This window comes from Labeo rohita, chromosome 9 (assembly GCF_022985175.1).
Source record: "Labeo rohita strain BAU-BD-2019 chromosome 9, IGBB_LRoh.1.0, whole genome shotgun sequence".
Taxonomy (NCBI): domain Eukaryota; kingdom Metazoa; phylum Chordata; class Actinopteri; order Cypriniformes; family Cyprinidae; genus Labeo; species Labeo rohita.
Window position 1 is genome coordinate 36,703,550 of NC_066877.1, and position 14,252 is coordinate 36,717,801.

At 36.9% G+C, this 14,252-nt stretch overlaps 1 pseudogene; it reads left to right on the forward strand.

Moving 5' to 3' along the window:
• The first annotated feature begins 1,410 nt into the window (after positions 1–1,410).
• On the forward strand, positions 1,411–12,701 carry LOC127171336 (NACHT, LRR and PYD domains-containing protein 3-like; annotated as a pseudogene).
• Positions 12,702–14,252: the final 1,551 nt, after the last annotated feature.

The window sequence follows — 14,252 nt, forward strand, 5'->3', positions numbered from 1 at the left end:
GCAGGGAAAATAAAGTTCAGGTGCGCCTAACTACTCACGATTCACTGTGGTAGCTCCATGGAAAATTAATCCACCTCGTCGCCAAATATGTTATGTTCTCACTATCACAACATTTAGAATACACTCTTGAATGTACTACGATAAATAACACAGCCACAATGGGAGTACTTAACTTCTTCACTTGATTTTATTTCAAGGAACACAACTACTAATTTTTAATACCGTGGTGGTGCCACCTACAGGCACTGAGGGGAATGGCAATATCACATTCATAACACTTTCACCACCTCTCCTTCTCTTTATTGAGGTATAGCTGCATTCTTTCAGGGTCTGCATCACAATCTTTTCTGAAGAGGGACTTTTCATCAGAGTAACAGGGGGACGGTCAGTTCAGGGACACAAAATGATAAAAAGATTGTAAGCATTAAAAAGGAATGTATACCAAAAAAATATGTTTTGTTGAGGAATATTAAAAAATAAAAATATATGACAATATTGAAACATTTGTAATTAGTTTTTTTTTTTTTTTTTTTTTTTTTTTTTTTTTTTACTTGAAGTTATGCAAGCTTATCTGGGAACATGGCAGTTTAGCCTACTTGCACTAAAATAATTATTAATTAATTAATTTTGGGTACATATTTATTGTGTTCTATCTTGTTATCATTCCAACATACCACCCGTGGGACATTTTGCATTGAGTTAAATTTGACAGGAATGCTAAGGAACTATGGTAGAGGGACAGTAACTTTGTAAGATGAGCATTCAGAAACAAGTATTAGACCATTTTTGCACAAAATATGCCACATTATGTCATGGTGACTCAAATGCCACCGAATGCTAGGAATAACCCAATTGTTTCTTCTGGAATGAAGCCCAGACCACCTCCTGAAGTGGTTTGAGAGAACTGATTTAAATCTGTCTTGAAAGCATTTCAGAGGGGAATTTACACCTTTTCTATCTTTTCATGATCAGATAGCCATCCGATCAGAGAAAATGCTTGAAGTGACCATGTGTAAACAGGTCTATTGTGTTTGTTTGTCATTGCCATTCGGAGTCAGTGCTGAAGATCAGATTCTGTTTCATCATGGATGATACACAAACATCCACAGATGAAGATTTTTCTCCAGGATGCAGGTACTTTGAATAAACACGGTTTTAAATCACCTTGGATGATGGTAGATGGTTGTCTCTGTCATGTTTTTGTGTCTGGAGGTTAAAAATTAAAATTTAAGGAAGTTAATATAAAGATTTTATCAAAAAAAAATATTTAAAAGCTTCCTCATAGAGTGGTTTTGATGGGGGGGAAAAAAATACTTAAAGACATTAAAAGAAAATGATCATAAAGTATTAAATCTGTTTTGTTATAGTTTATTTCAGCAGAAGAGATCAGAAGAGTCCAGCCGTGTATCTATGAGGAGTGACGCATCTATGATTCAGCCAAATGATTTTAAGAGTGGAGATACAAAGAATGATCTCAGGTTCATTTTTTTTAATATAAATATTATTATAGCATGTCATTTTATATTATCAAAATAGTGTTACCTTTATCTTTAAATATCTTTATCTGTTATTTTAACGTGTATATGGTGTTTCACAGAGAGACTTCTATTCAACATCTTTTGTAATAAAATTGTATGTGATCCTGAAGTGCTTTTTTTAAGTTATTAATTACTATATAAAGATTTACTGTGTTAAATATTGTAATTCAAAGGAATCACTGGAATCTCTCTCTGTTATAGTTCAGTTCAGCCGAAGAGATCAGAGTCCAGCTGTGTGTCTATGAGGAGTGACGGGTCTGTGAATCAGCTATTAGATTATAAGAGTGAAGATACAAAGACTGATCTCAGGTCTAGTTTCTGTAAAAGATTTTTTGATTATGATACAAAATACATTAGCTTAGCTTATTTAATGATGCAGTATTTTAATTTTACAGGCATGAATTCCTCAACATTTTTAGATCAAATCTGATGAAGAAGTTTGAGCGTCTGTATGAGGGAACAGCGATGCAGGGAAACCCAACACTCCTGAATGAGATCTACACAGAGCTCTACATCACAGAGAGTGAGAGTGGAGAGATCAGTAATGAACATGAGGTGAGACAGATTGAGACACAATCCAGGAGAACAGCAACAGAGGACACAGCCATCAAATGCAATGACATCTTTAGACCTTTACCTGGACAAGACAAAACCATCAGAACTGTGCTGACAAAGGGAGTCGCTGGCATTGGAAAAACAGTCTCTGTGCAGAAGTTCATCCTGGACTGGGCTAAAGGGAAAGAGAATCAGGACATCCAGCTCATATTTCCACTTCCTTTCAGAGAAATCAGTCTGATGAAGGACAAAACATTCAGTCTTTCAGATCTTCTTCATGTCTTTTTCCCTGAAACTAAAGAAATGGAAATATCCAGTGATGAATATAAAGTGTTGTTCATCTTTGATGGTCTGGATGAGTGTCGTCTGTCTCTGGATTTTCAGAGCGATGTGAGGTTGTGTGATGTAAGTGAATCAGCCTCAGTGGACGTGCTGCTGATGAACCTCATTGTGGAGAATCTGCTTCCATCTGCTCTCATCTGGATCACCTCCAGACCAGCAGCAGCTAATCTCATCCCCTCTGAGTGTGTCCATCGAGTGACAGAGGTACGAGGCTTCAATGAGCCACAGAAGGAGGAATACTTCAGGAAGAGAATCAGTGATCAGAGTCTCGCCAACAGAATCATCTCACACCTGAAGTCATCAAGGAGCATCTACATCATGTGCTACATCCCAGTGTTCTGCTGGATCTCAGCCGCTGTTCTAGAGAAGATGCTGAGTCGAGCAGAGAGTGGAGAGATCCCCAAGACTCTCACTCAAATGTACACACACTTCCTGATCCTTCAGACCAACATTAAACATGAGAAGGACTATGAGAAGAAGGTGACAGATGAAGACATGATCTTCAGACTGGGGAAAGTGGCTTTTCAGCAGCTTGTGAAAGGCAACCTGATCTTCTGTGAGGAAGACCTGAGAGAGTGTGGCATTGATGTGACAGAAGCATCAGTGTACTCAGGATTGTGCACTCAGATCTTCAGAGAGGAGTTTGGCTTGTATCAGGGGAAAGTCTTCTGCTTTGTTCATCTAAGCATTCAGGAACATCTAGCAGCTCTATATGTGCACCTCTCCTGGACAAACCACAACATAAATGTGTTTGAGCCAGTCACCAAACAGAGTTTTTGGTCTAAAGTGAAGGACTGGTTTCAACTGAATTCATCAGAACATGTTTCATTATCTGAACTGCATCAGAGAGCTGTGTATGAGGCTCTACAGAGTAAAAATGGACATCTGGATCTTTTCCTGCGGTTCCTACTGGGTTTGTCAGTGGAGTCTCATCAGATTCTCCTACGACAAATAATGACGCTGAAAAGAAGCAGCTCTGACAGCGATAAGAAAACAGTTAAGTACATCAAGAAGAAGATCAGGACCATTGACTCTCCAGAGAAATCCATCAATCTGTTCCACTGTCTGAATGAACTGGGTGATCGTTCACTAGTGGAGGAAATACAACAGTATCTGAAATCTGGAAGAATAAGTGAAGCCAAACTCTCTTCATCTCAGTGGTCAGCTTTAGTTTTTCTGTTGTTGACATCAGAGAAGAAGCTGGACAAGTTTGATATTAGTACATTTGTTTGTGGAAACCATAAAACCATCAAACTGAAAGTTCTTAAGAAGATGCTGCCTGTGATTAAAGAATCCAGATCAGTTCAGTAAGTATCACTGAGAACAAGCACTTCACTGTTAAAACATGAAGAAAAACAAAGCTCATATATCTTCAGTGCTGCAGATGTTGTTCAGAGTTTAGTGGTCAGTATTTTAATGTGTTTTATATCAAATCAGTGACACCGTAACATTCAGCTTCTGAAGAGGGCATGTGAATAAATAATTTGGGTTTGTAATTACAGTAATTAAAACATTTCTTGCAAAAAAAAGGAATTTAAGTAATTGTATTTTTTTTAAACCACTGTCATTGCGCAACAAAGTAATATTATTTATCTTTCTTAAATGAGGTTAATGTTTTTTGTTCTGTGATATTTTAGATCTCAGTCCAATGATCCATGATGTTTGTATTTTCTATTTACTAATGGATTTACTGCTAATCTGATCTGATCTGGAAGAGTGAAGAGTGTGTCATTGCTCTCTACAGGTTGAGTGATTGTGGCGTCACAGATGAAGGTTGTTCTGCTTTGGCTTCAGCTTTGAGATCAAACCACTCACAACTGAGAGAACTGAATCTGTCTGGGAATAACATAGAAGATTCTGGAGTCACGCTACTGTCTGCTAAACTGGAGTATCATCAATTTATACTGTTGCTATTATGGTAAGATCATATTTTACGGTCACACAGGAAACACAATGTAAAGTATATTTGAAGTGTTCAGCCTCTTGTTGCTGCTGTGAGTTCAGCTGATTGAGTTGTAAATGATTGAACATGAGCTGCTCCTCAGTAACATGATACTGCAGGACTGAGAGACACACTGAAATACACACTTTCACACACAATCAACCTTTAAATCTCTTGACTGTAAAACAGACTCATGCTTAAGACAGTCAGTGATTATTTAAAACATTGTTTTAATTATGTTGAATCAAACAAATAACTGCTGCATACATATGAGTAAAGGTCTACATAACATAAAACTGAGGTAGTGAATACTGTCATTTATTTATACAGATTTTGTATGAGACACACATTTTATTTCAAATAAAAAATGCAGACAGTTGGTGTAGTGAGGTAATATTATTTATCCTGCTTGAAACTTTAGATGATTTGTGGTCAGTTTTGGTGCTCTGTGACATTTTGGATCTCAGTTCAATGATCCATCAAACATGTTGATTTGTGCTTTAAGTTTGTACTTTGTGTTTACTAATGGATTAACTGCTAAATTTATGAGGGTAAAAGAATAGCAAAACTCGAGAGCTACAGCGTTCAGGAATGGCAGACAACCCAAGAACTACACCTCAGACTCTACAGGCCTCAGTTTACATGTTAAATTTTAACGTTCATGACAGTACAGTACAAGTATGGCATGTTTGGAAGGCTTACCAGAAGAAATCCTCTTCTATCCAAAAAAAAAAAAAAGAAAAAAAAACAAAAACATGACAGCATGTTTTTAGATTTGCAAAGTTGCATCTGAATAAACCATAAGACTTGTAGAACAATGTCCTTTGATCAGACAAGACTAAAATGGAGATGTTTGGCCATAATGCATAGTGCCATATTTTTATTGAAAACCTAAAGAACATATCAGCACAAACACTTCATACCAAAAGTCACACATACTGGTGTCACAGGACCTGGGCACAATGATTAAATCGACCAAGCTTTAGCTTTGACAGCTAAAGCTTGGCCAACATTGGGTCATGGAACAGGACAATGATCCCAAGCACACCAGCAAATCTACAACAGAACAGTCAAAAAAGAAAAAAATCAGTGTGCTGCAATAGCCCAAAGTCAAGGCCTGACTCAAATGCTGTTGCACGAGCTGTGTGTAAACAAAGGCCCACAAACCTCAATAAACTGGAGCAACATTATAAAAAAATCCTCTAGAACGATGTGAGAGACTGATAAAGTCATACAGAAAATGGCAACCGCAATTAAAAGGAAAACAAGATGCTTAAATGTGTGTAATGGTTGAGAACCAATGAGATCTGTCTTGGTGCTTCATACACGTTTGAGCTTCGGTTTTTAATTATAGAAATAGTTCTGTGTTGGAAGACCTTTACAAGTGAGGTGTGTCAAACTGATGTTTATCCAGGTCCACAGTGCATCATACAGTATGGTCAAACAACAATGTTATGATTTTACATGTTCTTGCATGGTCTTCTACCTCAAGTCTACCTTTTACATGTATTCAAGAAACTGAGGACAACAGAACAGCATAAGTTATAAAAACTTTTAGGTCAGAGATACATTTGTGCAGTTTATATTATAAGCATGCTTTATTCACTAAATGATGACATCATACAACTGGCAACTTTGCTTCTAGGCAGACAGTTTTAGTGGAAACATTAAGCAGAGCTACCACATTTAATAATCTTAATATACATCAGAGATGTGAGTGTAAATTTTAGCTTACAAATAAGAATATTAATATTAAAAGTTCTCAAATTAAGATCAGCTAGCTCTTGAGTTATGCTTTTTTTACCTTCATATAAACTGTTCTGAACAGAGAGAGTGAAGAGTGTTTAATTGTTCTCTACAGGTTGAGGGACACAGAACAACTGAATCTGTCATATAATGACTTAAGTACTTCTATGGAACTACTAAATCCTCATGGTAAACTGGAGAAACTGTGGTAAGATTATATATGACACACTGTAAAGTGTAGTGTAAAACAAATCACCCAAAAAGGTCAGAAAACATAAGTCAGAGAAAATGTAAAAAATTAGGTATTGTTTGTGAATGGAATATTTACTGTTGATTGGTTGAGACAACTGTCAAACAAGATGCAGAGGTACAGAAAGTAAAACATTGTGACTTTGTTTCTTGTGCATTTGTAAACTTCTGTGTTTATGTTAAACCATTTTTTTGCATTATTAAAACCGTAAAATAGATTGTCTGTTTACATTAAGTGCATAAGGGCTTGACTGTTACCCGACAAAATTACTAAAGAAACCAGTCAGATAAGTGGGAGAGTAAGGACAGTGGGCACATGTTTTTTTTTTTCACATCTGATTTGGGCCACTTCAAATTTTAATTGGATACATATCCAATATTTAAGCATCCAACCTATGTCTAAACACACATATCTGATACCCTCACAACTTCTTATGCATAGGTGACACGTACTGCCCTTAAAGATAGCCTTTTAATGCTGGCGTGCTATATGCACTTGCATTTTTTTGAGGTGGGAACTTTATATGTAAGAAACCACGCAACATTTATTTATAAAATTACCGTTATTTTCCGGCCTTAATCTGTTAAGTCAGATTTTGTGCTGCAAAACATCAATGACAGCTGTTGTCCATGCTGACAAATAATGGTGTCCGCGTGAGGCAAATTATGTAAATAATTTTAATAGCACAGCCATTCAAAACCTGAGGGCCTACTACCATGTGCATAGTTAAGCGATGAGTGGGATTGATGCAAACACACATCAGATACCAGTCTTGTCTAAAGTGAATGTAAACAGGTGAGTCAGAAAATAGAAATGGTCAAAAGATCGGATCTGTGCATTAACACCTGCAGTGTACATGCAGCCTATAAGGCAGCATCTGTTTATAATGAATAGAATCATATGCAAAGAATATGTTATTACATATTCTTGATTTTACTTGTTTTGTAAAGCACTGCAATACATTGAGGTATAAGTACTATCTGCCACAATTTAAATAAGAAATGTCTCACAGTGTAGGTGATTTCAGGTTTTGCTATCTTTGGGTGATGGAGGAGAAACACACACACGCATTGTGTTTCCATGTTTTATGGGGACATTCCATAGGCGTAATGGTTTTTATGCTGTACAAACCGTATATTCTATTGCCCTACACCTAAACCTAGGAGACTGTGCATACTTTTACTTTTTGAAAAAAAAAAAAAAAAAAAAAAAAAAAAAAAAAACTAATTTTGCATGATTTATAAGCCTGTTTCCTCATGGGGACCTAAAACATGTCCCCACAAGGTCAAAATTTACTGATATTACTATCCTTGTGGGGACATTTGGTCCCCATAATGTGATAAATACCAGGTACACACACATCTGGTTAAAAATACTGACAGTGCAATAAAGAATTATTATTTATCTTTCTTGAATGAGTCTTTAGTTTGGGGTGGCGAACATCGGTCCTGGAGAGCCCCAGCCCTGCAGAGTTTTGCCTTAACCCTAATCAAACACACATGAACAAGCTAATCAAGGTCTGAAGGGTTACTAGGAAGCTACAGGTAGGTGAGTTTTTATTAGGTTTGGAGCTGAACCCTGCAGGGCTGTGGCTCTCCAGGAACGGAGTTCGCCACCCTTGCTTTAGATGATTTATGATCATGTTTTTTGCTCTTTGGCATTTTAAATCTCAGTCCAATGATTCATCACACATTGATTTTTACTTTCTCTTTACTAATGGATTCACTGCTAAACTGATCTGATCTGAGAGAGTGAAGAGTATGTCATTGTTCTTTACAGGTTGAGGGACTGTGGCATCACAGATGAAGGTTGTGCTGCTCTGGCTTCAGCTCTGAGATCAAACTCCTCACACCTGAGAGAACTAAGTCTGTCTTGTAATTACATAGGAGATTTGGGTGTGAAGCTCCTCTGTGCTGCACTGGAGGTTCCTCATTGTAAACTGGAGAAACTGTGGTAAGATTATCTCTCTGGTAGTCTCATGATTTGTCCTTTAAAGGAGAAGTCCACTTCCAGAACTTCACAAAAAAATTCACATATAATTTACTCACCCCCTTGTCATCCAAGATGTTCATGTCTTTCTGTCTTCAGTCATGAAGAAATTTTTTTTTTGAGGAAAGCATTTCAGGATTTTTCTCTATATAATGGACTTCATTGGTGCCACGATTTTGAACTTCCAAAATGTAGTTTAAATGCAGCTTCAAAGGCTCTAAAGAAGAAGGAAGAAGGGCCTTATCTAGCGAAACGATCTGTCATTTTTGGGAAAATAAAAATTTGTATACTTTTTAAGCACAAAAGCTTGTGTTCATTTTAGCAAAATAGAATTAAAATGTTATGTTACTTCCCTAACACATCGACTGCTTACACAAACATTGATCACACTACAAACAAGACAAAACAATAATGCTATAAGAAACAGAAAAGATTCATTCATTGTTTACCTGGGTCTTTAGTCTATGATTAGCTCACCTCACCTCCTATCTAACAAGTTTTCGGGTTTGAGTCGCTCGTTCATCACGTGACGCCCCATAAGATGAACGAACGACTTAAAACCAGAAGACTCAAAACAGGTGAACTAATTCCAGTACAGAACCTAATAGGATGTTGCGCATGCGCGACTGAACGAATCACTCCCCGAGACGACTCGTTCTTCCAGAGTCACATTAAAGATTTGTTCAAAATGAACGAATCGTTCAAGAACGTCCCATCACTAATTCATAGCATCGTGGACACGCACCCCAGAGTCTGTGCTACACAAGCTTTTGTGCTTTAAAAGTATACAAATTTTTATTTTTCGGAAAAAAAAAAAAGGACTGAAATGATCGTTTTGCTAGATAAGACCCTTCTTCCTCAGCTGAGATCGTTTGAGCCTTTGAAGCCGCATTTAAACTACATTTTGGAAGTTCAAAATCGGGGCACCAATGAAGTCCATTATATGGAGAAAAATCCTGAAATGCTTTCCTCAAAAACCATAATTTCTTTAAGACTGAAGACAGAAAGACATGAACATCTTGGATGACAAGGGAGTGAGTAAATTATTTGTAAATTGTTGTTCTGGAAGTGGACTCCTTTAATGTAAATTCTAAGACTAAAGCTTGTAAAATAAATGTTCAGTAAATGCATCAAAACTCAGCACAAATGATTCTGATGACTGAAGATGAAGTTCACTTCTAACAGATGTCATAAAGATTGAACCTGAATGTACAAATACTAATGTGTGATTTAGTCATTTCTTTTGTTTATAAGCTGCCAAACGTGACACAATGTATTTCATCACAAGAGTTAAAAAATTAGATGTAATGGGGAACATGTGGCACCTGTGAAGTAAATGGCCTCCATTAGGTGTTTATTAGAGATGCAAGTGACACTTTCTCCAGACAGATTCATCCTTATATCACTATGATCACATTCAGCTTTAGCCTTATTTGGACGGTAATTCTTTCTCATGTTAGTTATTTTTACAAATCCAGACTGTCAGCGTTTTTCCAAACTACCTACTGTTTTTTGACACACCACTTGAGGAACAATTACTGCTTGAATCGGGCATTTGTGTGTCTGTTCGAGAATGGTCTGTTTGCAGATATGCAGCACTTGCATTTTCAGACTTGCACTCTGACACCTGCACTTCTGTAAGTGACTTGCAGTCTATTTTATTTTTTATTTTATTCTATTAATTTATTATTTTTTTAATTGAATCTGTCAACATTTTACAACAGTAGCCAGGTGAGGACAAGAAAAAAGAAACTAAATTACAATGTCACTCGCAATAACTTGCACTCTCTGCTACCTGCGACATCACTTGCAATCCACACAAATTGTGCGTGTTGTGGAGACAAGATGCTGTTGTCTAAACTTGGTTAAACGATTAAAACTAATTTAATAGCATAACGTACAGAGTCCTGCAAGTCATCTGTAGGAGAAAAATACAAGACCCGCAAATCCATGGCCACAGAACAGCAGAATATGAACGAAATATGAGCAAAATCTCTTAAGCATTTTCCTCCCCTATGTAGCAGGGATATGTTGTTACACCAGATTACTCATTTTATTTATGGTATTTTATTTTATTTTAATTATTTGTTATGGGGTATTTTATTTTGAAAGAAGGTTGTGCGCTCTTATCAGAGGTTTTAATCACAGTATGCACGTCGGCTGACGTTATGCGTAATTGAGAGAAGGAAATCGCAGCACAATCTAGGCTCCTCCTCTTTGCGGCGATGCCATTAGAGGAGAGAGGTACGATTCCATGAGCTCTCTTCAATTTATGCATATTAAGTTTTCTAAGTGTTTACTTCATGTTTAAAAGATCAAATGTGAGAAAGTATTCAATCTGACGTTATGTCAAACCGTTATTTCGAGTTATTAATGTGTTAAAGTTTGATTGCTGTTATGGGGTGAATAGCGAGCTGCGTGCAATGGCGGCGCTGTGTGTGCAGCAGGCGCGAAAGATGTGCTAGCGGCTAAGTGGCTAATAATGCGTTTAATTATATACAAAGATTTATATGTTTATATAGACATATATTCTGTTTTATTACGATAATGGATATTATATTGACGAAGTGAGATGCTGGTGCATTTAACATATACATTGTGGTTAACAGACATTGCAGAGCCGATAACCGTGCCTGTATGTTTTTGTGTTTTACTATTCAGGTATGTTAATTGGTATCTAAGAAACACTGTAATACCCTTTTGAATGTAAAAATGCTTACAAATTCCACTTATTAGTATCATCATTGTTAAATATTATTGATATTATTACATATAATGTAAACGTATGTTGTGAATTGTGTGCTCTTTCTGGCAATGCCATTAGAGGAGAGAGGCATTGCAGAGCAGAGCCGATAACAGTGCCTGTATGTTTTTGTGTTTTACTGTTCAGACATTACGATTAAATCACCCGTGACAAAACCAGCTTTGTGTGCAAAATCCTTTATTAAAATAAAAATCAACACAATGCAGAGGAACAACCGTTACACACATACATACATAGAGGAGCATATTGAGTTTAGTCTATCATCTTAGTCCACATTAAGCCATGCTTTGCGGAGGAAAAAAACTATATAAATATAGATATACATTATTTATAAAAACTATATCAAATTAGATTTTTTAATAGCACTTCTTAATACATTAAGCCATATTTAGTGTTTATGGTTTTCTACGGGAAGAAAACACTTAACGAAAGACTTTGAGCATTGCGTTCATATTCTGCTGTTCTGTGGCCGCGGATTTGCGGGTCTTGTCTTCATCTCCTGCAAATGACTTGCAGGACTCTGTACGTTATTAAATTTGTTTCAATCGTTTAACCACCACAGTGTCTTGTTTCCATTGGCAAAACACACCATTTGTGTGGATCGCAAGTGACGTCCAGGTAGCAGAGAGTGCAAGTGACGATTGCAAGTGACATTGAATTTAGTTTCTTTTTTCTTTTCTTCTTCACCTACTGTTGTAAAATGTTGAGATATTCAGTTAAAAAATAATAATAAATAATTAAAATAAAATACAAATTAAAAAAAGCCTTCCGGAATGCTGTTGTCTGAGAGTGCTGAAAAAGTGTGTCTGCAGCCAGAACCTATTGGTCTGTTCAGTCCTGAAGCACATCAGACAGCAGCATTGAGCATCAACATGCATAAATCTTATTCTGTCAGCAGCAGTATATGGCAATTCTTGTCATTATATCTCATCTCCTGCTCTGAGACCAGAGTCAATAACAACCTACACAGACTTTAACTACAATTCACGTTGTGTTATTGTTCTCTACAGGTTGTGCAATTGTGGAGTCACAGATGAAGGTTGTGCTGCTCTGGCTTCAGCTCTGAGATCAAACCACTCACACTTGAGACACCTGGATCTGTCTAGGAATAAACTAGGAAAATCAGGAGTGAAATTACTCTCTGATCTGAAAGATGATCCACATTATAAACTGGAGAGATTATACTGTTGTGAGTATATTATTATTTAAATCTTGGCTTAAGTTTAGTAACAGGACCTCATATGTGTGTAATTGGAGATAATAATTCAGCTCTACTTTAGTCTCTGTACTTTAAACTGTTTAATTCTGTGATCTAGGAGTATATTAATATTTTTATCTCATCCAGTGTCTCTGTGTGTAAATGATAAAGAGAGAGTTATTGATCATTGACTGTTATTAATCTATGATCAGTTGTTCATTCATATCTCTGGCTGTAATATGAATATACTGTTTTTTTTCTGCTGATGTGATGTGACAGCAGTAATGTCTCATATGTGTCTGTCTGTGTGTTTTATTGTAGGACTCTCAGTATTTAGCCATCAGTCCAGTTTCCTTAGGATCAGCTGATGGTGAATAAGGAGCTGCTACAGAGACGTCACAGTCACACAATTAACCGAGACTGAAGACAGAGACACAGCATCACACTGTCATGTGTGTCGTCTTTCACTGTCTTGTTTTTTAGGTAGAGCGCAGAATTATTTTGGATTTACTATATATTGTCTACAATGTAGATCGGGGTATTAAACATACAGCCCACAAACATGTCCAATCTGACCCCTGAGATGATTTGAACAATAAAATAAAATAACACATTATTTTGAAAATTAAATAAACTGTATTTGTGTTGCGAACACAGAACTTGGGTTGAAGATCCAGACACAGCTTTAATAAGAGTAATCCACAATCGCAAACTACTATTGGCTCTAATTCTCAGTCTTTGGCTTTATACCACCAAAGTCCTCCTATGTCCAGGGAAATATTCCCTACATCTCCTTTTTTAACCTTGACACCCATTCTCATCCAGCACCCACATGATCAGCACTGGCGCCCCCCCAAGGATGTGTTCTCTCCCCACTGCTCTTCTCCCTGTATAGAAACAACTGTAGCTCTGAAGATGCCTCTGTCAAGCTCCTTAAGTTTGCAGATGACACCACACTTTTCACCCTCATAGTGTCTGGTGCAGGCATAACAACTTAGAGCTGAATGCGATCAAAACAGTGGAGATGATTGTGGACTTAAGGAGAAACCCCTAGTGCTCCCACTACTCGCTATCATGCGAATCACTGGTTACAATCCTCCCCACTCTCCAAGAACTGCATGAGAACAGTTTCTTCCCTCAAGCTTTCCGTCTCATGAACATATAACTTAGCAATAAACACAATACACAACACTATTTATACATTTATTTATTTAACACATATACTTATTTACATTTCCTTGCATTTATACTTGACGTACAGTATCTCACAAAAGTGAGTACACCCCTCACATTTCAGCATGAAACATTTCACATTTCACATTTCATGTTTTTAGTATATCTTCGTATATCTTCTTAAGAAACAATACTATAGATATGAAACTTGGATACATTTTAGAGTCAATGTGCAGCTTGTATAACAGTGTATATTTACTGTCCCCTGAAAATAACTCAACATGCAGCCATTGTTGTCAAAATAGCCGGCAACAAAAGTGAGTACACCCTAAGTGATAACAGCACTATGTCATTTAACCATGCAAAGCCACATGTCCTGTTCATCATGTTTATATTTTTTGTCTGCTTGACAGGACCATACAAAGTTGTGTATCTTGTATTAGAGTAAATTAAAATGTGGTGCTTTTAGTACAGTTCTCTCATGCTGACCAATGGATGTTCAACAAGGCACCTCATGGCAAAGGACTCTCTGAAGATTTGAGAATTAGAATTGTTGCTCTACACAGTGATGGCCTAGGCTATAATGTTCAGTAACAACCTAAAACGAGTTACGGTATTGTGGCCAGGGTCATACAGAGGTTTTCCAAGACAGGTTCCATTCGGAATAGGCTTCACAACAAAGTTGAATACTTCTTCTGTGCTGCCAGCATTGCTTTAGAGGTTGCAGAAGTAGAAGGTCCACTTGTCAGTGTTCA